This window comes from Rattus norvegicus, chromosome 3 (genome assembly GCF_036323735.1).
Source record: "Rattus norvegicus strain BN/NHsdMcwi chromosome 3, GRCr8, whole genome shotgun sequence".
Classification (NCBI taxonomy): domain Eukaryota; kingdom Metazoa; phylum Chordata; class Mammalia; order Rodentia; family Muridae; genus Rattus; species Rattus norvegicus.
The window spans coordinates 25,404,456-25,431,305 of NC_086021.1; the positions used below are offsets into that span (position 1 = coordinate 25,404,456).

General features: G+C 45.0%; 1 pseudogene across 1 annotated transcript in view; it reads left to right on the forward strand.

Moving 5' to 3' along the window:
• The first annotated feature begins 5,499 nt into the window (after window positions 1-5,499).
• Window positions 5,500-26,850, forward strand: part of LOC120101860 (nidogen-2-like) — a 43,574-nt pseudogene continuing 22,223 nt past the window's right edge. The window contains exons 1-4 of the transcript XR_010064721.1: window positions 5,500-5,931; window positions 6,033-6,977; window positions 15,094-15,284; window positions 15,822-25,406. The product of XR_010064721.1 is annotated as a nidogen-2-like (transcript). The remainder of the gene's footprint in view (window positions 5,932-6,032; window positions 6,978-15,093; window positions 15,285-15,821; window positions 25,407-26,850) is intronic.

Here is a 26,850-nt window from a genome sequence, read left to right on the forward strand (position 1 = left end):
TTTCTCTCACAGTGAAGGGGTGGTGACAGGAGGGCAGGGCTCTCTGCAGTTTGGCTTTGTCATGCTTTGCTCTCATAGAGGCCATTCTGCCATAAGAAGATGGTTGGTTGAGCACAGGACCTTGCAATTGTGTTTAATGATACAAGAATGGGATATAAGCCAACAGGTCCTGTATCATCCATCATAAAGGCCCTTCCAGAGACCAACAGCTTCAGTAGATTTCTGCAAGTCAGGTACATACCATCTCCAATGGCCACCTTTGGCTGTAAGAAAAGCTAAGCAAGCAGTAATTCTCCTTGTATAAAAGGTCTGGGCATGGGAAACTGGGAATAAACAACGAATAAGTTAAGCTACCATTTCTTCTACCATAGGGAGCAGGTGAGATACAATGAGGACCTGCAGCAGGCTAATGGTAACAATACATGCCTTTAGAAGAAACGTGGAATTTAGAAATTCTTCTCGTTCTTGATGTGGAGTCTCAGGGGAAACTCAGCAAAAGGCTGGATGTAAGTTCAAAAGCCAAAGGCTCAGGGCTGGGTCTGAGACTCTAGCTGTGAGTAGGGGCCATTAGAAGAGTCCGGACACTCCAGGATGGCATGGAGCAGAAAGAGAATCAGGCCTCAGTAATGACATGCTTTTAGAGCAGAGGCGTAAAACAAAGACTTTAAGGAAGAATATAAGGAGATGACCAGAGAGGAGAGCCAGGCAGAGAATTTCTAGAAAGAGACTCCAGAAGGGTGAGAAATACCAAAGAGGTCTAAAGGTAAAAGGCTGGAAATTGCATAGACAATTTTGTCATATGATTTCATAGCTGGTCTCCATCTGAGCCATCTATTGGTGGAAACGGAACAGTCCATTTCCCTGTATTGTAAAGGAAGGCACCTGGCTAGTTTAAATTCCTTCTTAGCAGAGGCTCTAAAAATGCAGAGAAAAAAATCAATGCAGTAGGAAGTAGAGAAAAATATTAATGGCTTGACTGGTGTATAGTTAGGGATTAGGAGAAAGGCCAATAGGAAGGGAATGGTTGAAGACACAGTAGACATTTGTAGGAATGAGAAAAGACATTCAGGCATTGCCCTTTATCCATGGCTTTGTATTTTATTGCCTTAGTTATTAATGGCCAACTACCTGCAGCCCCCAAACTTCCAGAAATAAATAATGCATAGGTTTTTTTCAGTAAGTCTTATTAAAGCATCTTGTTCCATTCTGTTTTTGTTAATGCCTTTAGGGCTTACTTTTATTATGATTTTTAACTACGTGTAGGTATGTGTGTCTGCATGTCTCTGGTTTCCACGTTCCCTAGAGTATGAGACAGTCCTGAGGAATTGGGTGCCCAGTACCAAACTCAGGGGCTCTCTGAGAGCAGCAAATTCTTTTAACTGCTGAGCTGTCTCCAGCCCCTTCAGCTGCACCTAATTAACAACTCAATGCTGTCCTAGGGGTGCATAGGAAAAGCCCTAACACACATTTCAGACATCCAAGGGATGTGTTCTGCAATGGAAGAGGTAGCAACTGTAATCATGACTGCTGGACCAATTTTAGTTGTCTGTCAGAATGGGGGCCACCATTCCTAGCTTTGCTGCACTTAGAATCTGAACAGTATGAAGCTTTTGAGTCCAAAGAAAAGAAGAGGAAGGCTGTTGGGAAAGAATCTGAATGCCCCCCCCCATACCATCTCTGTATTTAAAATTATAGGAAACCTACATGGTCAGTAACATAGATGACAAGACTGCAAGACTCACAGTCATTATACACCGTACATCTTACATCAAATACTATCTTGCGCGTGGTATTTCTTAGGCCCAACATAATTCCACGTGAGCCTCAGTCTGAGAAGACATGCTAATTTGCCCTATTCTATTTTTTCACAGGCCATCACACCGACCTTGGAATATAGTTGGATAGCAAAGTTATGCAAAGAGTCCCTGAGTACTACAAGAGCTGGGCTACACAGAGAGTGTGCTCCCCTGACTTTGCATGGCACATGATTGTCTGACAGTCCATGGAGCATATACTTCTGGCCTATCCTTGGAGCATGCTCATCTGACTAAACATTGAGCATGCTCATCTGACTAACCATTGAGCATGCTCATCTCACTAACCATTGAGCATGCTCATCTCACTAACCATTGACTATGCATGGAACGTGCTCTTGAGAACTTGCATCTATCTGCACACAGAGGAACAGATGTGCTTTCATTTTCCTAAGCAAAATAACAGGAAGTATCATCATTCTTGAGGTCACAGTATTCATAACAGGAATGTGTTGAGAGTCACGTGAGATCAATTGGGAAGCATGGTGTCTGGTTCAGTCCCTATCTTGAGGGGGATAAAATAATCTCAGTTCTCAAATGGTGTCAGTCACCATAAGGACCCAACCCAAGACCAAGGACCCAACACTTCTGTAGTCCCTTAGAATCTGAGCTTGAAAGGGGCCTCTGCCTCTTCAGCCAGCTGGGCAGCTCACAGAAATTCTATCCTTGCAAACGGAGCTATAGGTACCAGAGAAGCAGCTCTTCCCTCTGATTAGTGGAACAGCTATGACAGAAATTGTCTTTTCCCCAAGACACAAAGTGACATTTTAAAGGAGAAGCCTCTCTTTTGATGCCATGGAGTCATTTAAAAATAAATGTAAAAGCTCCAAAGAATGTCTGTTTAAGCACAGCTGTAATTCAGGGACACAAGACCATTCACTTCAGCCATCTCTCTGCCGGATTCACTTCTTGATCCTCAGATTATGTAGGAATCAAATCCAGTACTATCTTTACTTTCAAAGTCAGTTTGCCTGTTTTGCTGGTGACTACATGGTATGTTAGAGCCTTGTACGTATGCTTCAGTTTCCAAACCTAATTGTGATCGTGGGCCAGTAAGGTCGAGGACCAGGTCATGAAACCCATCATAGCTTACCCACCTGGGTAAGCTTGCAGGAATATTGCCAAATGAATGAGAGACTGATGAAAACTGGAGTACAGTAGTGGGTGGGTTGCTAAGCAGCCTGGTAAAGAGGATTACAAATTAGGTCCCATTAGTAGAAAAGGTGGGGTGGACAGTGAGAAAGACCGCTGTTCTGGGCCAGCAAAACTGGGTCCTAGTCCCAGGCTGGCTTGCTTGGCTTCACTCACTCAACAAATACTCCTCGAATTTCTAGGCATTTGACAGGCTCAGAATAAGACAACATTTCTTCTCCCAAAGCATACTGAAGGTGTCTAATTGGATCACAAGAGAGATATGGGAAGACATTCCACCTTGGTATGTAAACGTGGGGTATGTGCTGAGCAAGAGGCTTCTAAATCAAGTTGTTGTCCAGGAAAGCATTCTGAAGACTATTGCTTCATGCCTTGAGGGATACAAAGGGTCATTTGTAGACTGGTGGAAAAATTTACCCACCACAGGGAACAGGACTAGTGTTTGAGTTATTCTGCATCATGAAATGTAGGAGGTGGCATTTGACAGCTGATAGCATAGCCAGAGATGAATCTAACCTGTTACATTGCAAAGTAAAAATGCCATTGAGTCAGTACAATTTGCAGATGAAGGTAGAAGTCCAGAGACAAGACAAAACTGGGTTTAAAGATAAGCTTTGACATACATCAGTCACGTGACAGTAATCACTTAAAACAAACAAACAAACAAACAAACAAACCAAACATTCTTCAAGTTTAGTTTCCTTAGCACAGTGTTCTGATTTGGTTATCTATTGATGTCCAGCAACTCCTCTCAAATGAAATGCCTTAAGACAACACATATTTAGTATTTCTCAGGGTCATTATGAATTAAGAATGTGTTATGGCTTAAATGAGGCCCTTGCTTCAAGGGTCTATCACATGGCTTCAACCAAAGTCAACCATGGTTGTGGTGCCATCTCAAGACTCCAGAAGCTCATTTACAGGTCTCTTGGCAGTTTGGTTCTTGCTGGCTGGTGACCAGAGTCTCTCTGGAGTTCTTCAGTATGTGTTGCCCTCCTAAGGCAGTATATATCTTCCTCAGATCCAGTGGAGATACGGTGTTGACTGGCAAGACAGAAAGGCCATTGAAGTGAATTCTGAACACTATGGCCCCATTCTGTTGGTCAGAATTCACAAGAAAACCTACCCTTCTCAGGTTGGCAGGCGTGTGTTGTTGGAGAGTAGGAGTGCATGGGAGGATGGGCATTTATACAAGAAAGAGAACACTAGGAAATCAAGCTGTGGGGATTCCATCTTTGATTTTGGTTTGCCTCTAATTTGTAGGCTAGACCTCCAGTCAATGTTAGAGCTATTGTTATGCAGAATGGAGGGATGGTGAGCCAGAGGCAGAATGTACTGTGTATGGAAGAGTAAATAAGGTGACTTTGGACAAGTCAAATCGCCTCCTGCCTCTGAGACACCATTTTGTCCTCAGCAAAATGTAAATACTTGGTCACAGGGGGGCAAATGAGAAAAAAAAGTGCAAGTTTCAGTTTGTTTTCTGAGGGAGAAAACATAGCTCTCTCCACTTGCGGGGACAAACTGCTCTGGGCCTTTTCTGTTTTGTTGATTCGGAGTCTGTCAGTCTAGTATCTTCAAGGATTTTATTATTTGGCCCCTTGGAGCCAAATAATAAAGAAATATATTAAATAATATATAAATAATTAAGAATTACATGGCTTGGAATAAACACAACGAGAAAGCTGGTTTTGGGAGTCCTTTAAAGTATCTCTAAGGCTTTTTTAAAAACTACCTTTGCTTCTAAGGAGCCCGTGGGGGGTGGGCCTAGCTGAGAGAAAACTGGCTGTATGTGGGAAATTTCACGCTCCTGATAATAAAATGGTAATAAAATCTCATCTGGCTCCTGAGGCTTAGAGCAGAGGGGATGTTTATGGTGGAGGGGGTTCCCCAACCCAGGTGCAGCTGCTTTCCAGGTTGTGAGGTTTCCAGCCCTACAGGGCAGCTGGGATTATGGACTCTGTGGCCTCCTGCTAGGCCAGTTCCTTTACTTTGGGAGAAAACACTCAGTTGTCCCGCGCTGGCGCCAGGCAGCTTCACTCTAGGCTCCAATTGAATGGTGTCACAACAAAGTCGGATTCACAGTCTGCCTGGGGTGGTTTGCCCCAGGGAAGGTAAACAGCTGGGGAGGACATTTCAGAGGGTGGCAGTGTCCTCCCAAAGGTTAGCCAGTGATTGGGGATAGAGTTTGGGAGTCAGCCTTTCACAAAGGCATGCTTCTCAGCAGGAATTGTGGGTGGGGCGGGGCAGTCCTGGGATAGAGACAAAGCTCCTTTGAATCTTTATCAGAAGGCCTGGCCTCTTGCAAGAGGGGTACCCGGGACTCCAGGGCAGGGAGAAAACTCCAGTGTGTAATCTCATTACACTCCCTCGCTCTGCCGACCTAGAATGCACAGTTGCTTACAGCCTACAGCTGCCAGCGCGCTGAGTGTCCCTCCAGCTCATGAGGTCACCTCCTGCAGCGTCATAACCCATACTGGAGAGTTGTGGGTAGCCCAGGAGTAGTTGGGACAGCCCAGACCAGATCTGGCCAACAGTCTCACTTTCCCAGGCTGGCTGTTCCACCAAACTACAGCAGTCTTAGAAAACCTAATGAGAGCCAGTTGTAGTGGCCGCTGGCAAACTTTCACAGAGTCGCTGATTGGTCGGTGGCCGAGAGCTGTAGCCAATCAGCGCGGTGTTTGGGCCCGCATTTCGGACCAAAGGTCCGAGTGGGCGTCTGGCGGGCACAGTGGCCTGCAGAGACTCAAGGTGTGGAGGGCGGGGCCAGGGAGGGGTGAGCATGTCTTGGGACCGGACAGCCAGGCGGCTGGCACCGCCATCACCGCTATCGCTGCTCCTGGTGCTGGTGCTGCTGTCACGAGACGGGGCTCTGCATCCTGAAGAGCTCTTTCCTTACGGGGAGTCGTGGGGAGACCGACTGCTGCGGGAGGGCGACGTTGAAAGCTCCGCGGCGGCGAAGCTAGCAGTAAGTAGAAGTAGCTTTTACGGTGTCCAGTTCAGCAACCTCTACGTAAGTTCAGCTCCCAGAGGTGCGAGGCTTGGTGTGGGGTTGTTGTTTCTTCCCAGGCTGTGGAGCAACTAACCTCCATGTTTAACTGTCATCGCCGCTGGTGACCGGACTTAGCAGCGGTGCTGCAGCTTCTTGATCCCTACTGTGGAGGAATAAGGATCATTTCAAGGGAGAGCTGGAACCGTCCCCCTCTACTTCGACTTCCCAGGCAGGAAGATGAAATTGAGGCGGCTAGTGCGGTTTGCCTTTAGGGGCGGTGGGAGGCTGTGCACACAGGTATAGCAATCTAATTAAGGACACGGCACCCAAGGTGTGCAGTGGTGGAGAAAGATGAGCGGGTTCAAGAGCGGCCGCACCTGTGAGTCGCAGTGCACTTGATCACTGTCGCCAAAGTTGAGTTTGTTACCCTGGATGTGTCTCAACCTCCCAAGAGGAGGGAGTCTTCTTGACTCGAAAGCAAATCGGACCGTAGGTGCGTTCGACTGGTGGTTGCCCACCACCAGTTTGAGCGACCACCGTTTTGCCCTTTAAAAAATGTTTATGTGGGGCGGGATTCACGTGCTACCTTATGCGTGTGAAGAGCAGAGAACAACCAGTTTTGTTTTTTTTTTTTTTATCCCACCTTCTGTCGGGTCCTAAATCTCAAGTCATCAGGTTTGACAGCAGAGTGCCCTTACCTGCTGAACTGTCTCACCGCCTTGTGGTCTTATTGTAGATGGGCACCAATGGGATCATCTCCACCCAGGACTTACCCAGGGAGACTTAATATGTCGTTGCTGATTTTCCTACTGACTTCCCAGCCATCACCCCATTCCTGGCTGACATCCACTTGAGTCACAGCAGTGGCCGGATCCTGTATGGAGGACACCTCCTGGGCTGTGCTGAGTCTGGCTGCTTGCTACCTGTGCACAGGCTTCCCCCCTACCCACTTCTTCCTGGCCACCTGGGAGCAAGTGGGCACCTAGGAGGAGGACAGGCCTGGGGACGCACGGTCTGGAGAGGTAAGCAAGGGGTACCTTGCAGCTGAATAAACAGAAGGGTTGGGCTTGAAAAGGAAACTAAGAGATTGGCTAAGAGGCATTCCCTTGATTCCCCTCCTCAACACTAAGAAAATCGCTTAGTAAAATGAGGGACTAAGGTGCAGATACCAAAGACCCTGAGGGAACTTAAGGCACTTTACAGGTTTTTTTTTTTTTTCTGGAATCACCTATAAGTACACAAATAGTTCTAATGATATATTCATCAAAAAATTAAAAATTTGGGAAATTTAAAAAGGAACAACTTTTGTTTTTTGTTTGTTTGTTTGTTTTTTCTTTTTTCTTTTTTTTTGTATGAGCTGGGTGTGGTGTCACTCACCTTCAATCCCAGTAGAGTGAGAAAGGCAAACAGATATCTGTGAGTTCTAGACGAGCCTGGTCTACAAAGTGAGTTCCAGGACAGAATACAGAGAAACGCTGTCTGGAGAAACCAAAAATATCCTGTAGGTTCGTGTGTACATTTCTACTTATTTCTTTAATATTGTTGCCGTTGACAACAGTGGGTCCACAGTGCCCATATTACTGTTTCACTTGCTTGTTCTGCTGTTTAGTATGCTCTGGTCAGTGTATTTCTGTAACATTTATTACAACCTTATAAAATCTCACCCTTCCTAGTGATCATTAAGGTTGCTCCCGTGACATTTTTACTATAATCAATACTATATAATGCTTTATAAGGTTTTTATTTTATTCATGTGTGTGTGTGCGTGTGTGTGTGTGTGTGTGTGTGTGTGTGTGTGTGTGTGTGTGTGTGTGTCTTTCTCTTCGTCTGCTTGTGTTGGTAGGGCCAGAAGAGGGCTTGGGCCCCCTGAAGCTGGAGTTGTTACATAGAGACAGTTGTGAACTGCTTGACTGACAATGGATACAGAGATTTGAGCTAGCATGCTGAAAGGACTACAAGGTGCTGAGTCACCTCTTCAAAGCCAACACTTTTTAAAGTGTCAAAACACTGCACAGCCTGACCTGACATCACAGGAGAATGAGCAAGCATGCCATGAACTTCTTAGTAAGTTCCCTGTAGCTTTCTCCACATTGCCTTTGTAACAGTTTACATACTTCTGTCTGCAGGAGCCTGCTTTGCAGTCTCCCTGGAGAAAACACCAACTCTGCTCTGGCTTTGGTCTTGGCAACATGTGAAGCGGGTATGGGTGGGTGAGGGTAAATGGCCTCATTCCTGGTGTAGGTAGAGACAGAGTCCTCTTGTGAAATTCCACCTGGCTGTAAAATGCCATAGACCTGGAGCAAATCTGTGTTTGCTTTAACTCCCCTAGTACCCCTGAGCTACAGAAGTGATGTCTTCCCTAAGAGCTTGCCCATTGTTTTTGAGTTTGTTCTGTGAACTTAAAGGAAGAGACATGTTTTCCTGAAGCCTGCACCAGCAGAGATGGAGAAATTGTTTGAAGTTTCAGTTTCTTACTTGACAGGATAACATCCAGTTTTGTTTACTGACTAGCCTTGGCTTTGACATCTCAATTACAGTTCAACAGAATACCTTCAACTCAAACACTGCCTCCTTGGTGCAGGCCAGCCAGCTAGAGTGCTAGAGAAGACAGGCCCCACTGTTAAGTTTCATTCGCAGTTCTGGGACTTGAACACAAGTCCTCATGAAGGTTAGCTAAGTATGTCCTTCATGAATGAGCAACACCCATAGGCACAGTAATTCTTTCATTACACCTTCCAAGTACTTGTGAAGTCAGGAACAAGGCAGAAAACACTTGCAGCAGTGGTCTTGGAAGACACAATCCCTCAGGCTTCATTTTCTAAGCTGTAGATTGACATGGTAGTGCTGACTTTTTAGGGTTGTCATGAGAATTAACCAAGGCGATGTGTTGTTCCTGCCATGTAACGATCTTGTGGTAGAACTCCTTTATGTAAGGACTTGGTTGTTTTATTTCATTTTATTCTCTCTCTGTGTGTGCATGTATGTGTACTTATATGTTTACGTGCTACATGTGAATATGTATGTCTATGTATGGTGAGTGTGTATGTAAATAATCTATGTTAATGCTGTATATGAAATTGTGTGTCTGCATGTTCATGATGTGTATGTATGTCTGCATTTGTGCATTATGTGTGTGTTTGTATATGTGTGTGTGTGATGTGTGTGTCTGTGTATGGTTTATGTGTATGATGCATGTATGTGCATAATGTGTGTGCTTGTGTGTGTCTGTATGGTGTGTTCATATGCATATGGTGTGTGCATGTTGTGTGTGAGTGTGTGGTGTTTGTATGGTATGTGCATACTGCATTGAGGCCACTTGTGTGTGCATGATATATATGTGGGGTGTGTGTATGGTATGTGTGTAGGACATGTATGGTATGTGGTTTTGTATGATTTATGTGTGCACGTAGCGGGGTGCACATGCAGAGATTGGGAGGAGATCCTCCCGGTACCAGTTCTCTCCTTTTACATGGGTTCCTGGAACTGAACTCGGATTTCAAGGCAAGGGATTTATTTACCTTTCGAGCCTTCTCTGGCCCTCTCTGTAAGTACTTTTTAAGTGGAGGTTTGTCCAAATTGCTGTTTTGGGTTTTTCCCCTTTGTTTTTCTTATCTTTTTGCAGGGGAATTTGGTGGGGAAAATTCTGTAGCTTTCTTGTTTTTTAACTTTTCCAAACATCCATATTGTTCTTCAGATATTGCCATAGGCTGAATGGGCTTCAGGACTTGTTCCATTCGATGAGGTTTTGAGCACAAGATGTGTTCTCAATTACTCCTGTGGAAGGCTCTTCTGAATACTTTGAAGACCGTGGGATTGAACTCTTGCTTCGATAGATTTTTTTTTTATTTTTGAGGTAGATTTTGGCACACAACAATCTCCTTTGCCTGGAAGATTCTGTGATCGCTACATAGTTTTCTGACATCTGGTATAGCAATATTAATATTAGTCACTGGAAATGACATCAGATGAATAATATCTTTACCGTGTGAAATGTTTCTGCTCTCTTCATTCCCTCCAGGATGTTCACGTTGGGTGTGACAGAGTGTTCTACCTGGCATGCAAGAATGGCATGGTGCAACTGCATTGAAAAAAAATGAACAAATAAAGTGTTTGTTCATTTAGTTAATCTGAGATTTCTTAAACTGTCACTTCATAGAGCAAAGAGGTTATGGCTGGAAGATCTGAGTAATGATGGGTACCGTTTGTTGTTGTTGTTTTGTTGTGGTTGTGGTTGTTGTTGTTGTTGTTGTTGTTGCTCTGTGTGTTTTTGGTGTCAGGGGAAGGCTGTTGTGTTCTCACTGGGGAAGAGGGTGTTATCTAGAACTGAGTTAGATAGTATGTGGAAGGTTTTTGTTGATGAGGAATTTCATTTGGGTTGGAAGGACCACAGGAATGGGAACCGAGAGTGAGTGGTAGGAGAGCTTGCCCTAGTCTGGGCTGCATCCTGGGAGAGGGATGGGAGCGTGGAAGTTGCTTCAGGAAAGGATGGAAACATTGTATCTGTAGCCAGGAAACAGAGAAAGATGGGAGTTTCTAAGCTTTCTTCTTTGTATGCAGTGCAAGCCTGAGCCCAGGGAATGGTGGTGTCTATATTTAGGGTGGGTCTTCCCTCCTTAATTAATCTAGTCAAGATACTTTATCAGAGACATGCCTGGTGACTGTTTCCTGGATGGTTGTAGATAGCGTCAGATTGACAGCTAATAGTATGCATCACAGCTGGTCCCTGGATGCTTTTACATGGAATGGTGGGTGTTGAGTTGGTGCAGAGGTGACAGTTGTTGATCAAGAACTTTGGATTTAGCTGGAGCTCTTAATTTATGAAGCTAGAGTCCACAGAAACAGTACGTGTGTAATTTACCACATGTCAGTGAAGACAGAGAGGATAGAGAATAACTAGATATATGAAAATGGGTTGAAGAAAACTGCTTAGGTGTCCTTGAAGACTACATATGAAGGAGGATACACTATGCCATCGTGAAAGCATTAGGCATTCTCTTAACTCTGCAGTACAGGGGTGAATTTGGAATACCCCAAGCACATCAGTATCCCCATGGGAATGGGGAAAAAGTAACATACAAAGTGGTGGTTGGTGTTCACACCAAACATCGGAGGCCAGAAACAGTGGCCTTACACCTCCATAGAATGTGTCCTTAAAGAAGACTGAGCATTGAACTTTGTCCCCCAGGAAGGAATCACCTCATTTCTTATTTTGGTATCATTTTGGTAAGGCTGAATAGACAAATCCCTTGTTGTAAAGATGTCATTCTGCTGGTTGATGTTTTACCCTTTTTGGATGGTATGTTTGAGAAGCCTTCTGGTTTTCTGTCTGAACAGGAAACTGGAAACCTTGCAGCTGGGCAACTCTGACCTGATCCTCTTTGTACTGCTCCCCACCCTGTGGAGAGCTCCTCTCCTAGCTGGCACTCTCTCTTTCTCTTTGGGGAGGTTGGGAGGCCATGACTCTTGTACAGGTTTTGGCAGTGCAACTGAGGGCTTACCTTCAGAACCGGTGTGGAGGACTCTTGGAAAATTTGTCTCTGGGAATGTGAGGGCCTTTCCCTTTGGAAAAGAGTCAGACAGACAGTGTCTCTAAGGGGGGGCTCTTCAGAGCCTATGAAGTGGCCTCTTAGCGATTCTGTGTGGAAGTCTGTAGCCCTGACAAGGGGTCCATGTGGCAGATTTCAAGCAGCTCAACTCTTCCGGAATGTACTTTGGGATCACAAACTATATTAAAAGGAAGTTTTTGTTGTTTTTTCCTCTGTTATTTGCCTCTTTTAGTGGGGATGAGGAAATTAAAAACTTGCCATCTGAAGTGAGTGCTTTGCCAAAAGGTGACACAGAAGAGACATAGAGCAAAAAAGACACTACATGTGCAGATCTCCAGGTTAAAAGTCGGGTTCTCCCATCACAGTCTCCTCACTTCTTCCCAGACCTCCTCGCCACTGCCTTCTGATCTCCACATGTAGACAGCCCTTATCATATGGAATTTCTGTAAATTTAGAACCTTGGTTCTCCCTTATCTTGTGAAGTTGATTGTGGCCACCATACCAGGAGCCTCCACAGTTGGTTATTTAAGGATGGGATTATTAGTTCGGCTTTTTCTCTCCTACTTGAACTTTGTTGTTACTGAAATAAAGCTTTCTCAGCCTCTGGCCCTACCCTGACTGATGATGGATGATGCATGTTCTTCGTGTACCTGAGTTTGAAACTTAGAGGGGTTGACCTTTGTGGGGAGGGTCAAGCCCCGCAGATGACATACTTGAGGACTACAGCTGCAACAAATGTAGAATGTGGGGACTGAATTCATGAACTTTTTTTTGAAAAACAAGGAAGGTAAGCAGACTCTTCCATTTAGAGAATACAGAGGAGCTACAGAGTTTTTTTTTTTGAAACTATATTAATATCTGCATTTCTTTGTCTTATTACCCAAACCTCAAAGTATTACGTGTCAGAAAGGTAAAATTAACATTTGAGATGTTCTAGAACAAGGCAGAAAAAAACACAAGGAAACATTTGTTCCTTGTATTCAGTTTTGAGGTTCTTGCTGTGTCAGTTTGTCTTGTTTAGCAAAATGAAGAGGTAATGATACCAATAAGTGATTTCTTTTCCTTCTTGTCATCCACCGTCTTTATAAAGCGAGTATTTGTAAGAGAAATGTCTCCCCAGTTCCCTATTAAATTGTAAAGCATATATGATCTAGTGAGAGAAGCCAACTACAGAGTCTAAGACAGTGGAGCATCCCTTAACTAATCCTTTGGTGGAAGAAGGTGGTAATGGCACAAAAGGTCCCTTTGAAACTCAGTAAATGAAATATCAGGGAGTAATTCCACAGTCACCCTGGTGTTAATTCAGACTCCAACTCTCATCTAGGTCTGCTTTGCCTCCCACAGTGTTTATCTTCATCCATTGGCTGCCACTGTGATGCTACCCAACCCCACTCTGATGTCCTGGACACTCTCCTTTTTCTGTGGCCTCTGCCACCATGCCTGTCCTCAGTCACTCTCCTAAAATTCCAGTCCTGGCTGTTTCTCTCTCCTATAATTCAGGCTCTTGGGGCATAGTTTTTTGGCTCTTTCCTGACTGCAGCATCAAACATAATGTGGTTTAGCAGGTACCCAACCCCGATGAATTAATATTCAGATGGGTTAGTGAGTGGAGGTCAAAGCCAAACCAGACAACCAACAGGAGCCAAATACATACTGGAAAACCAATATAGTGGGTGCCGAAGGATGGAAGGGGTTCCGCAGGGAATCACAGTCCTCGACCCCCAGGAGGCAGTGCTTGCTGGTTAGGATTTTCTTGGTGCAGGGAAATATGGACACAGCATCAAAGCACTTAGTAGGAGTGGGGACCCTTAAACACTGTGTAGAGGGCTTAGTGGAGCTGAGCCTGGGAAGGGAGATTGGGTCAGAGCAGGTGTCCTGGAATGGCTTGTTTGGTAGAGTTCAGATGACTGTCTATTGCAGGGGATGAGCTGTTGGGTCTGGCTGGCTTCCACCATTAATCATTGTCCGACCTTAAGCAAGCCCCTGGGTCTCTTTCTTCATCTGCAATGTGACAAGATAACTCGTGTTGTAAAGAGATTGAAAAGGAAAGGGAGTTTGGCTGTGAAATCAATAAGGATGCCTTTTGATCAGCTGCTTCCTGACTGAGTGTGGCCTGCAGTAGGCAATGGGTGGATGCATAGATGGATGGATGCATGTCTTGCTGGATGCACAGATGTTGGATTCATTCATGGATGGATGGATGCATGGCTGGCTGGCTGGATGCATGCTGGATGGATGCATAGATGGATGGATGCATGCATGCATAGATGGATGAGTGCATGGTTTCCTGGATGCATGCTGGATGGATGCATTGATGGATGGATGGATAGATGGATGCATAGATGGGGATGGATGCATGGATGTTGGATTCATGGATGGATAGATGGATGCCTAGATGGATGGATGCATGGCTTGCTGGACGCATGGATGGTTGGATGCATGGATGGATGGATGCATGGGTGGGTGCATGCATGGATGCTAATATGATATATGGATGTGAAAGCCATTCAGACACAAAATAAGAACTGAGGGTATAGGAATGAGCAAGTCAATTTTGTTCCTTGTCCAGAATTCTCAAAAGAGTTTGGACTGGAAAGCTTACAACCTTAACACTTTTAAATACACTGTTTTAATGATATTTGTTGAGAATTTCATACATTGATACAGTATATTTCAGTATATCCACTTCACCCCCTGTATTTGTTCTAATAATCCCTTGAATATAGCGAAGCCTACTCATGAGTGAGGGGCCACCACTGCAGCATGGTCCACTCACTAGGGACCATACCCCTAAAGAAAACCCTCCCCTAGCACTTCTCAAGTGACAGAATCTTCTCAACTGCAGGCAGGGGCTTCAGTGCCCTACCACATCTGTGCTGGAATGTTGAGTGGTTTGCTCTTCTGCTGGACACCAACTGCACTGAGTTTGTGAGTTCAACGACCATATCATGAGAACATGTCATTGTTTTGATCCAACTCCTTCCGACCTTTGGCTCTTAAACTCTTTCCACCTCTTTTCTTTCCAATATTCCCTGAGCCTTGAGGGAACTTGATACAGTGGGAGCTTCTGTGGCTGAGCTCTCCACAGAGAGTTCATTCTCAATATTCGGACTAGTTATGAATGTGTATTAACTACCATCCACTGTATGAAGATGCTCCCCCAATGACCAGCGAGAGCTGTGTTAATCTATGAGTTTGTAACTGGTATAGTTTGATACTATACATCCATTTAAGAAAATAGTAGTTATGGTTCACTCCCAGGGCTTATGAGCCTGTCTGCCATGGTTTTCCTGACCAGATTTAGAATGCCAGGCAAAAGTTTCCTCTTGTAGTGCAGACCTTAAATCCACCCAGAAAATGATTGGTGATCCTCATTACATTCCTGCCATTTATGGTGCACCCAGGAGTACATCTTGCCAGGGCTTTTGTTATGTAGCCCTGAGTAGTCACAGTGGAGTGAGAATAGTCTGCATAGCATCTTCTAGCATCATAAAGGGTAGCTAGCAGGGGTGGAAGCTTCCTGCTAAGTACTGTGCAGGCAGGTCTGTGTGATTTCTTCAAGTTCTTTGACCTACTTGTGTGGTGTCATCAGCTATAGGATCTTACCATCACATTCTGATGGGTAGCCCTGAGCAATGAGAATTGACAACTCTGGTATCATCTCTGTGACATCCTCGACCAACAACTTGAGAGCAAGGTGTCCTACATCTAGCTCTGGACTTTTTGAGAACTTGTAGCCAATGGAAGGAGAATTACCCACCTTGTAACGTTCGTTGTAAGTTGGTAAGTAGCTTTTCATATGGCTTTTGTATTTTAATGTTCTGGACGTTTTACCTACTTGTATGTCTGTGTGAGGCTGTCAGAAGTCCTGGAACTGAAGTTACAAGCAGGGGTGAGTTACCATGGGTGAGTAGGTGCTGGGAATTGAACCCAGGACCTCTGGAAGAGGAGCCTGTGCCCTTAACTGTCCGTCTCTCTGGCCCTTCATATGGTTTTTTCAAATATCCTTAGTCTTAGTTAGTTCTTCTTCATCCTCTTCCCTGCAATCCTAAAGATTTTAAACCAGTTTTTCATTTGTGCATAATTTAGCTCTTGATCTAAATTGGTAGAAAAGATTAAAAAATAACACATGGCTTACAAAATTATATTTGTAATTTGAAGAGGGGATTCTAAAGGAGATTATGTTCAAAAACAACATGGGGAAATCCAAAAAAGGATCTGGCCTCTGCCCCCTTGTTGGAACACCTTACCTGTGTTCTGATTTTCTTCTTTTGTTTATTTCTTTATTTAAGGGTGTCTGCAATTCCTTTTTGTCCACAGCTGAACACTTTCCAGGCCGTTCTGGCATCCTATGAATGTGATTCCTATGCCCTCTTTCTCTATCCTGCCAATGGTCTTCAGTTTTTGGAACTCACCCCAAAGAATCATACAGTGTCCATCTGCAGGTTCCTGCTAAGGTGGGATTCTGCCAAGGGGAAGCAGATGACGTGAAGAGAAAAGCCTTGTATTTCAGCCTGACTAACAGTGAGAAGTCGGTGAAGAATCTCTACCAGGGAGTAATGTGGAGTGTGTGACTGTGCTATGCACTGGAAGGACATTTAGGAGGGACACTATCTCTAGTGGCCAGAAACTATTTGATAATAACCTTTGGTGGCTTCTAAGAAAGGCGCTGGTTGAAAACCAAGAGCTAAGCTGGACCTCTGGAGCTTCAGGCTGTCCAAGATTTAAAAGATACTTTCTTTTTCCTGCACTATCTGTCAGGCATAGAAACCAGAACCAGCAGTGATTATATGTTTTTGCATAACTACTGGGATTTGCTGTGAAAAACATTGTTCTTGGGGCTACATAAAAATATCCAGTCATAACTAACTGCCTCAGTGGACGCTTTTCAGGTTAATGATTTCTGGAGAGGAGGCATCATAGTTCAGTCTTTCAAACAGGTATTGTTAAGGATTAAATTATGAGTACTATAATGGGGGGGAGGTAGATGAGGCTTTTAGTCGTCTCAGGTTTCTCCTGGCACCATCACCAGAAATCATGCTGACTGGTTTACCCACAGCGTTGCCAGAGACAAATCCATTTCTTAGTCTCCCCAGTGGGTTATTCTGCTAGTGCTGCAATAGGCTATTCTGCAGGTGTCTGTCCAGTTGGTGCTCCTAAGAGACTATTGACTTCAGGTGGGCTCTTTTGTCTTTGTATTTTGCAATACTAGCTTAGCCCACAGTAGTTACTTTGTGGCTTCCCATAGTTGCTTCTCATTCAAACTAGATCGTGGGCAGATAGAGTGACAGAGCAAAAATTTGCCGATCACTTTATCTGCAGAGCATTGTGATAAAACCCTTGCAGATATTATCTTAATTAAAACTCTCTCAACTTATAGGCGGTAAGTATAACTATCTTCTCAGTTTTACCAATAGTCTTACCGAAATTACGAAAGGTGCTTATGTCAGAGTTAAATGGCCGAGCCATAGTCAATACAGCTCTGAAGTATGGATACAGGGGTGATCTCTTATGCAGAGTAGATAGGGTGTTTCTTACTTGGATTTCATGTTACCTGGTTGTTTGTATTTTGGTTCATTTTATCAGTCACTCCGGTTACAGCTCACTCTGCCCCTCTCCTGCAATTTTGATATTTCTGGAAAGCATCAAAGGAAATAGTGAAGAACCGGAGTGAATGGATGACAGTGTTTGTGTGCGTGTGCGTGTGCGTGTGCGTCTGCGTGTGCGTCTGCGTGTGTGTGTGTGAGCACGTGTATGAAGGCCTTTATGGCTCTAGACAACTGTCTCCTCACATGCTTTTGCACACACACACAGGCACAGACACATGCACACGCACACGCACAGCAGCTTCTTATGGCTATGCAGGTACCAATTCTCAATCTAATACTCTGTGATTCTTGGTCCTTCCCAGATTCTGTTGGTGTCCAGGGGCTCTGCCTTTAAAAATCATAGTATTTCAAGCACTCAGCCTTATTTCCAAGGTTCTACATACAAGTGTCCCCTCCTGTTCTGTGATCCGTACCGGGTGTAGGTCTCCATCTCACCCTAGTCTGTGTAGTCTAGACTCTAGAACAGACTTAGCAGTTGGCCTCTATCCTTTCTCCTCTAACTTCTTACCCTCTAGCTTAAAGACTCTGTCTCCCCAGGTTGTACCTAGAGCTCCTTGGAAGGAGGGCTGAGTGCTTGAAATACTACAATTTTTAAGACACAGGCGTGTGCCAGAAAGGAGCAGCGTGAGACATGACCAGAGTGATTGACAAATTTGGTGTGCCTCACGCTTAATAAAATGAGACAAACTACAGACAATGGAATAACATAAAACGCAAGGCAGAATTATCCTACCACTACTCGGAGTGACAACTCTGCTACCTCCCCTTTCAGCGTGGGCTTTGCCTCCCATTCAGTGTTTGCATACTTAACACTGTCTCCTAGGCTTCTTTCCTCCAGATTCTGTCAGTATCGTTGTCTTAAGGGTTGAAACATTGCATCACACATGCCCAGCATTGAGGACAACATTTGTAAACTAAAGTAGCTAAGGATCATGGTCCTAGCTCCCTCTGGATGCTTTGCTGTACTCCTCCAAGGAGAAGAACATTTTCCTAGTCCTGGAATCTCTTCCTCCAACAGAGGTCATACATTATTCATGTTTGCAGGCCTCTTATGAAACATGCATATTCAGGTAGGGAAGAGAGTAGTTCCTGGGAAGGGATTAGTCCCAGGCAGGCCAGCATGGCTGTTCTGTTTTGTGATACAGTTTTTCTTTCTAGGAGACAAATTCTATCTGTGAGCATTCATAAACAACCTCAGTGTGGAGGGTAAATTAACTGTTTAGATTCCCACCAGGCACTGTGGCAAATGCCAGGATATTGATTTATGTCTCATTAGAAGGCATTTATTTAGCTCCACTCTTGCATGATTTGTATTTTCCTTCTCTTTGAAGCTTTGAAGCTGTCCACTTCCAAACTCAAGAGGTTTCCCAGCTGCAATACCCTGCTGTGGGATGGGCTGGGGCTCCAGGGTCTCTTCTTACTGATTGGTTTCAGTTTTTAAAATTACATTACTGTGTGGGAGTTGGGGTTGGACGCAGCTGTTGGGGAGATGTCTGGGTCGGAATCCAGATTGTCACAGTTTGTGCTCTCCCCCTACCACGTGGATTCTGGGTATAGCTCTAAGCTCTTGTAGGTAAGTGGCTTTCCCTGCTAAGTCATTTTTTCAGCCTGGAGTTTTGTCTTCTGTGGTGTGTTTTATTTGCAACCCTAATTTCTACGAGCACCAACTGAGGGAAAGAGTTGAAGCTCTGCTGGTAGAACATTGCCTAGGGGACACAAAGCCCAGAGTTTTGACCTTGGTGCCACACAAACAGGGTTTAGTATCACACCTGGTATCCCAGTGTTTGGGAGGTGCAGGCAGGAGGAATAGAAGCTCAAGGTTATCATCAGCTACATGAGACTGTGTCTCAAAAAATGAAAAGAAACCTTAGCAATTGAATATGACAAATCACAGAAGGGACGAACACTGACCTGATTGGGGAGGAGAGAGTTTATTTGGTTTACTGTCCTGGGTCACACAGTGCATTAGGGGAGCCAAGGCAGGAACTAAAGCAAGACAGGAACCTAGGAGGAGGTAGGAACTGGAGCAGAAGTCATAGGGGAACATTATTATTGGCTTGGTTCCTCTGTCTTACTCAGCCTGATTTCTCACACAACCAGAGATGGTACCCTAGGGTGGTATCACCCATAGTGAACTGCTCTTCCTCCCACCAATCATTAACCAAGAAAGCGCCCCTCCCCCAGACTTGCCTTCAGGCATGTGTGATTGAGGCAATCTCTTCTCAGGTCTGCATCAGGGTGACGAAATCCAGCCAGTACAGCAGAGTATCGTGAATACACTTGGGTACAGGTAGTGGCTCGTGGACAGTGCACAGAATGAGAGAGAGATAGAGAACTGAAGAAAACCTCAACTCTCTTCATTATTGCAGTAGAAACCGAGACTAGAATGATGAATACTTGCCCCAGTGAACAAAGATCTCGTTATATGATTCACTGGATCTTAATACTTCTTTTTAGCCATTCCCTCTTATTCTTGATTGTTGACTTTTGAGGAAATTACATAGTCTGGGATAATTTGAGGTTTGGTATTTCGTGCAAACACAGGATTGATATCATTGGCTAGGTCCCATTTTCCAGAGTCATTTTTTTTCTCCATCTTTGTTAAATTGGGTATTTTTTATTTACATTTCAATTGTTATTACCTTTCCTGGTTTTCAGGCCAACATCCCCCTAACACCTTTCCCCTCCCACTCTATATGGGTGTTCCCCTCCCCATCCTCCCCCCATTACTGCCCTGCCCCCAACAATCACGTTCACTGGAGGTTCAGTCTTGGCAGGATGAAAGGCTTCCCCTTCCACTGGTGCCCTTACTAGGCTATTCAATGTTACCTATGCAGTTGGAGCCCAGGGTCAGTCTTTGGGTAGTGACTTAGTCACCTGAAGCTCTGGTTGGTTGGCATTGTTGTTCATATGGGGTCTCAAGCCCCTTCAAGCTCTTTCAGTCCTTTTTCTGATGCCTTCAATGGGGTGGTCCCATTCTCGGTTCAGTGGTTTGCTGCTGGCATTCACCTATGCATTTGCCATATTCTGGCTGTGTCTCTCAGGAGAGATCTACATCCAGTTCCTGTCAGCCTGCACTTCTTTGTTTCATCCATCTTATCTAGTTCGGTGGGTGTATATATATGGGCCACATGTGGGGCAGGCTCTGAATGGGCATTCCTTCAGCCTTCCAGAGCCTTCCTAGCCCGAGCTTTCTCTTACGGTTAGGAGTCATCTTACACATGGCTGTCCTCTTCACAGCAAGCGTACCATTGACACTGAGATAGTAGGTGACTGAGCTGGCAAGAGTAGTGCCACATCCCAGCAGAAGATCTAGAGTTTCAGGATAGCTGGGACTATCTGGTGAGACTCCTGAGAAAAGAGATTCTTGGGAACTAACAGGGGTTCATGGTCTACTCTACAGAGAAAATGAAGATCTGTTCCCAAATACTGAGCCTCATTTTGATTAATACATTTGTATCTTACCCATGTTGAACTTTTGCTCAAAAATTGTTTTAGACTTGGTCATTAAAAAGTCCTGATAGATCTATCATCCTCTGTCATGAATACATTAGTCCATGTGAATCAGAGTACACAGAGATGTTTGTAAGACAAAGTTTCTTGTTAGCATGAAATTCTTGCCATGGCTTTGCCAACTTTGGGCTGTATGATCTGAAGATTAGCTAACCCCTCAAAACCAACTTTTTCCTCACTAAGATCTAGCACAGCTACCACCCCTATCTTGCAGAGCACAGTGAAGACTGATAAGTACTGGTGTAGGCACGGCTTGTAGAAATCAGTATTATTTAAGTGTTTTAGGAATTTTAAGCTTAAGTAAGCTTGAGTCCGATTTAAGTTTTCATTCTCATCGAGAAAGCATAAAATATTCTTGCATTCCATGTTTGATCTCAAGACAGCCAGGTTTTTGACAGAATATTTGATTTGGGCTTCTGGTGCAGACATATAACCTGATGGCTTAGTGTTCCATACACAATGCCAAACAAAAGGCAGCTTATAACAAAGTTCCTGTATGGTATTTATCTCAGTTACTTAGAAGCTTTGCTTCTGTTTGACATAGCATGGAAAGTTTGGCTTTGATCGTTAAAGTCTTTTGATTTCAATATGAATTCTGAAGGAGGATGAATGGACTGGTTACAATCCACTCTTTCCACTGTTCTTAGACTAAGCAACCTGGGGATTCCTGGGGCATGGGCCTTTCACTTCAGCAGCAGGCTGGCCCTGGACAATGTCTGGCCAGCCACGGTCAGAGGTGACCATTCCACAGCCTGCTCCTCAGCGCTGGAGCACTCCTTCCACCATGCTGCAGCCCTGGAGATCTGTACTAAGGATAGTTGCAATTACCACAATGAGAATGGAGAGGATGTAGAATACCCACCAATTGAACCAGGGCAGGCCCTGGAAGGCCACAGGAGAATCGATGTATTGATGTGTCTTTCAAATCAAAGGCTAATTCGAGCTTTGTGGATGTTGGCACCACGTCTCCAGAGTCTGATCACGCTTCTCCTTTGCCACACCCAGCACCTGGTAACTGGCCATCCTACCGGGAAACAGAATCGGCTTCTTTGGTCCATCAAATCAAACAGGGGCCACCTGTGGGAGAGGTAGAGGTCCTGGATTTCAAGGACCCAGCATTGCTTTTGGATCCAATGGGCACCAGAACCCCAGCTCCTCCACAGGCAGATGCAGCTTTCCTAACTCCAGGCAGGAAAGACCTTGGGAACAGAAAACCCCAGTCCTATCCAGAGGCACGGCCAGTGCTTTCACAGCCAGATGTTCCCGCCGCTCCTTTGGAAGGAGAAATCCTTCCTAATTACCCCGTGTCTGGTACATGCCACCCCTGAGTGGAGGGAGGTATGTGGTAGGACTGGATGACCACGTGAGTTCTAAAGCTCAAGGCAAGTGCATTGAAAAACTGGGCATTTGAGGTTTTGTTTAAAGAAAATATAGCAGAGTTGACAAACTAGACATGGTCATTCACCTGGGCCCATTCCTGTACCAGTCAGGCTGGGACAGGCTGGGGCAGTCTGAGACAGAAAGATTTTCTAGGTTCAAGAGTAGCCTGGGCCATATAGAGAATTCTAGGCCAGCCTGGATTATACAGCCAGCTCTCCTCCCAAGTGTAATGAAAATTTTCGGTTTGCAAGTTCAGAGAAGGTGAACCATGTCGAGGCTTCATAGGCATTGCAGGATAGTGGGTACAGCCATTTAACTTTGACTGTGGTAGTTAGCTGTGCAGGCTTAGGCAAACATGCTGAAGAGCCTTAGGGAGAGAACATGGTATAGACACCTGTGTCTGCTATTAGTTCTGGTTCTTGTCCCCATAGCTGTGGCCTTCACCTCCCCTGAACCACCTTAACCTGGTTCTGTGACTCACTAGCACTAAAGGTAGCAGGAAGAAGGCAGGGGAATGCCCAGAGGGAACAACTTTTCATCCACCCTGATGGAGTGGGAAACTGGTCCTAGATTCATCCTCCCCCACACCTATCTCCCGCTCTCCCTGCTCAATGATCTCTGCCAGGAGGATGTGTCAGAGGTCATACCTCTCTCCACAGCATTTCAACTTCACAGTTTTTCTGTCCGTGTATTGACAAAAACATTAACCTAGCAGAGAGGACCTTCTGGTTCTGCTGGGACATTTTCTGCAGGTTCAGGGGTTGTTTAGAGAAATAGTTCAGGAGGGAAGAAAACACTTTGTGTTTAACAGAGTATAGAGTAATAGTTAGGGGAGGACCGTTGTTGTCAAGTTTGAATCTTGGCCATGCTAAGGCAACTTATTTCACCCTCAGGTCTCTGATTTTCATTTATAAACGTATTGCCAGGATTTGTTGTTAGTATATGTTATGTTTTGATTGTCTGCATTAGTCTGTTCCTCAGAAGACAATTAAGACCATCATTACTAATCTTTAGAGGATTTAAAACATAGCAAACTGGAGGATGGGGGGGGGAGTAACAGCTGGGCTGGAAAACAGAGAAACTGAAAACAGAAAGTCTCATTAAAAAGCTTATGCCTCCTGGCTCCTTTTCTGCTTGATGAAGTTTGATGAGCATTTGTTTTTGTTAAAGCCAAAGGCATGGATTTCTTTTAAACGTTCTAGAACTTTCAAATTCTTCTAACAATCTCCTAAAATATTCAGTGTGAGTTTTTTCTATCTAAAGAGATTTAAAGGCACGAATCAAAAATTTCCTCAAAGGGATTTTGTGTTACAGATGGGTTTTTGAGTGGCCTTTTGTTGGGGGTTGTATTTTCCTGGCCCAGGAAGAGCACACAGTTATTGGAAAGTGGTTGTATGTACAGTTGTCTGAAACCTGAGGAGCGGGCTATGGCCCAGCACAAAACTGTAAACTGATGTAAAACCTTCAGAGAGTTTTCTTTTGCAATCGGTCATGGTTCTTGAAGCGTGAACTTTGTAGATGATAATGTGTCACAGTGTCAAAGGTTGTGCGTGGCTGTTTAAGAGCTCAGAAAGGCCTGAAATGGAACCAGTCACTGGGAACTGAGGGTAACAGCATAACCCAGGAGGGACATGATCTGTGGTATTTAATCAGCTGCCAAATGTAGTCAATGCTGACATCTAAATGCTAGAATGGTTATGAAAAAGACTTTCAGGGGGAGATTGTCCAACTGGAAGCTTCTAAGTCTTAGAGGAGAAAAATACTTTTAAATTTTATTTAAAAAAATATTTATGTGTGTTCATGTGTACAAGTTCATGTGTGGGAAAGCCTAGCCCTTAAGAAAGAATGTTTGGTGAGCTGTGTGAACCATAGAAACATGTAATTGTTATTATTTATGTTCAGAGGAAACACTGTTCTCCCGGAGGTTTATCCAGCAGCTGTGGGCTTACTCTGGGCAGCTGTTGACATGGGGCTGAGACCTTCTAGTACCAGCTCAAGGTAGGAAATTTGAGGCTTTTGGTAGTGGATGGAATTGAGTTACCCTGCAGCTCTGTTGTGTAGTTTGAAGACAGATGCTGTTTGAACCTTATTTTCTGAACAGAGAGCACCCTTCTCAATAAATTTTAACTTCCCCTTTAAGCATATAGGATTTGGTTTGCTGAGTCAGGGAATTAGGATTTTGTTAAAGGCTCAGAAAATTTCTCTTCTTTTTAGTATTGTTTTCATTAGGGTGTGTGTGTGTGTGTGTGTGTGTGTGTGTGTGTGTGTGTGTGTGTGTGTGTCTGTGTTTGTGTGTGTGTCTGTGCACGCCTGCCTGCCTGCCTGTGCATATGTATATGTGTTGTATAGGCCCCATAGGCATAGGAATAGGAGAGGTGCTCTGAAGTGGCCCCAGGGCAGCTTATGCAGCATGATGGTATAGACAGGTTCCATGCTGCCACCCTGAGCAGTGTTTCTGTGTCCTGAGAGCTGGCTGCAGCCCTGCTCATATTGGGAGCTTTCAATTCCAGGCTGCAGTAGGTTTTTGGTTGTCACAGCAGAGAGTATCTGCATTCTCACCTCCAGGGAGGTGGACTCCACTTGCAGAGAGAGAGAGAGAGAGAGAGAGAGAGAGAGAGAGAGAGATTCATGGGGAAAGGCTGCAGCGCATTTGTTAGTCTCAGTAGACTGAGCAGCTGTGAACTTTCCCTTCACTAAGGCCATCCCTAACTCAAGCATCAGGAACTGTTCCCTACAGCTTTTACTCTGGACTGAGCTCACCCTCCCTGTTGCCTGCCCTGATCCTCAGCTTCCACCTGGTTCCCAGCAGCTACACAAACAGACCAGTTCTTTTAGTCTGAGGCAGGGATTCTGTTGCAGCTTTCAACCTGGAGTAGCAAGCGCTGCTGAGGTGCTGGGGTCCTCGCAGCTGGGAGAACTGAAGTAGAGGAGGAAGGTGTGGCCAGGTCGAAAGCTCTGGGCCAGGGTGTGGTGGTCTCACAGGTGGCCATTTCTGAGCACCTTCTCCACTGCTGTTCTTAACCCCCTGGCTTCTGATACTCGAAGGCCTCTTCTGACATTCCCATAGTGACGCAGGAAGGGGAGGGTTCTGTGGGCAGCAAGTAGACACACCACCCAATCCGGATCAGACGACCCAAGGGTGTCTGTTAGCCCCGCCTCCGCCCCTCCCCCATGTCCCACCTCCAGACTGCTGCCAAGCTGCTCAAGTGGTTCTAGCTGTTGGTGGGGTCCTGCAGATGTGATAGGCTCCTCCTCTCCAGCCCCTCCTCCCCACCCACCTCTCAGGCCCTCCTGGGATAGCTGTCCTCCTCTGGGGCCCTGTACTTGCTCCCAGCCATGGTGGCTAGGCTCACTGCGCTCCTCCTTTACCTCGTTTTCTCCTTGGCCATCCTGGTCCAGACAGGTAAGGTGAGTGAGGGCTGGGGCACCCGGGGACCCCGCCCTGGTGCCTGGGGGTCGCTCTGTTCATGAGCGACTTTGTCTCTACCTGGCTGGCCTGAGGTGTGGCATCGGGGTAGGAATAGGGAGACCTGGCTGCTCTGGGCCTAGGGGTGAGGGTCTAAGATTTTCTGGAACTGAACCAACTCTGAATTGAAGATGAGGGATGGGACCTTCTTAGGGCTGGTATGAAAACACTAGGATGTTAAAATCCTAGCCAAGTATTAGTGATAACAGCTGTCCCCAGCAGTGTACCTTGGGAAAAACCTTGGAAAAAGCAGTCATTTTGAAAATTGGCCTTGAGGCCACCTGCAGCAAAAGCATCTGGAGAGCTTCCCAGGAGACTCTCTAGCCACTTTCATCGGGAACTCGGAGGGTTAGTAGAGCAACAAAGGGAAATTAGGGTGGGGGTGACTTGTACTTCTTAACAGCATCTTACGTGCTTTTGGTGTCTGTCCCTACACTTCTAGAGACTCTGGTCATATTTTGTGGAGGAGGTGGACACAGAAATTGTGCTGAATCAAGGGAACACGTTTCTTTCACCTTGTGCAACTCAATTTATAGACCAGGCCTAAGTGGCATCACCTGGGGTCTAAGGTTAGAAATGCAGTAGCTCCTGAGTTACTGTGTCAGATTCAATGACCTATTTAGCATAGTAATCAGATCCCCAGGAATTTGCAGGCACATTCAAGTCTGAGTAGTGTCTTCTTATGATAAATACAATCTTAAGCATGGACCAGCAGAGTGTTCTTTCATTTATTATGTCCGGTCTCCACATCAGGAGGGGAAAAATGGCTTCAAGAAAACACTGCAATTGTAGTTGATTCAAAGCAGCATTATGCTTTGAGCTTTCTAAAAATGAAGGCAAACCCAACCAGTGAGAAACATAGGCTTAGGCAAACCAAACTTGGCCTTAGCACTGACTTCTAGCAAGGTTTATGTCACATATAAGGAACACTGGGAAAGAGAACTCCTTGCCCAGGTCATTATGATAAATGAATGAATGAATGAATGAATGAATGAATGAATGAATGAATGAAGAAATGGTTTTCTTAAGACAATTCTGTTGGTGTTGGTACAAGAACCTTTCAGTGAGCTACAGAGAGATGGCCAGTCTGGGTTCTGGGTTCTAAGAACTGATGCTGCAGAGGGTAAAGACAGCCAACACTTGTATCTCTGCGATGACAATGTGGTAGAGGAAGAAACCCAGCATAAATGTCAGATCTATGTCATGGACTGCTAAGGAGGGAAGAAAGCAAACAATCACAGGGATAAAGAGTGGCTCATGATTTTAGTCTCCCTTTGGGGATAAAATTTTTATTGTCTAGTGTCTTTTTGTAGAGAAAAGTATCCAGTAGCTCAACTTATCCTTGAGCTTTGTGTCCCAAACACTGCGGGAGATGCCTGAG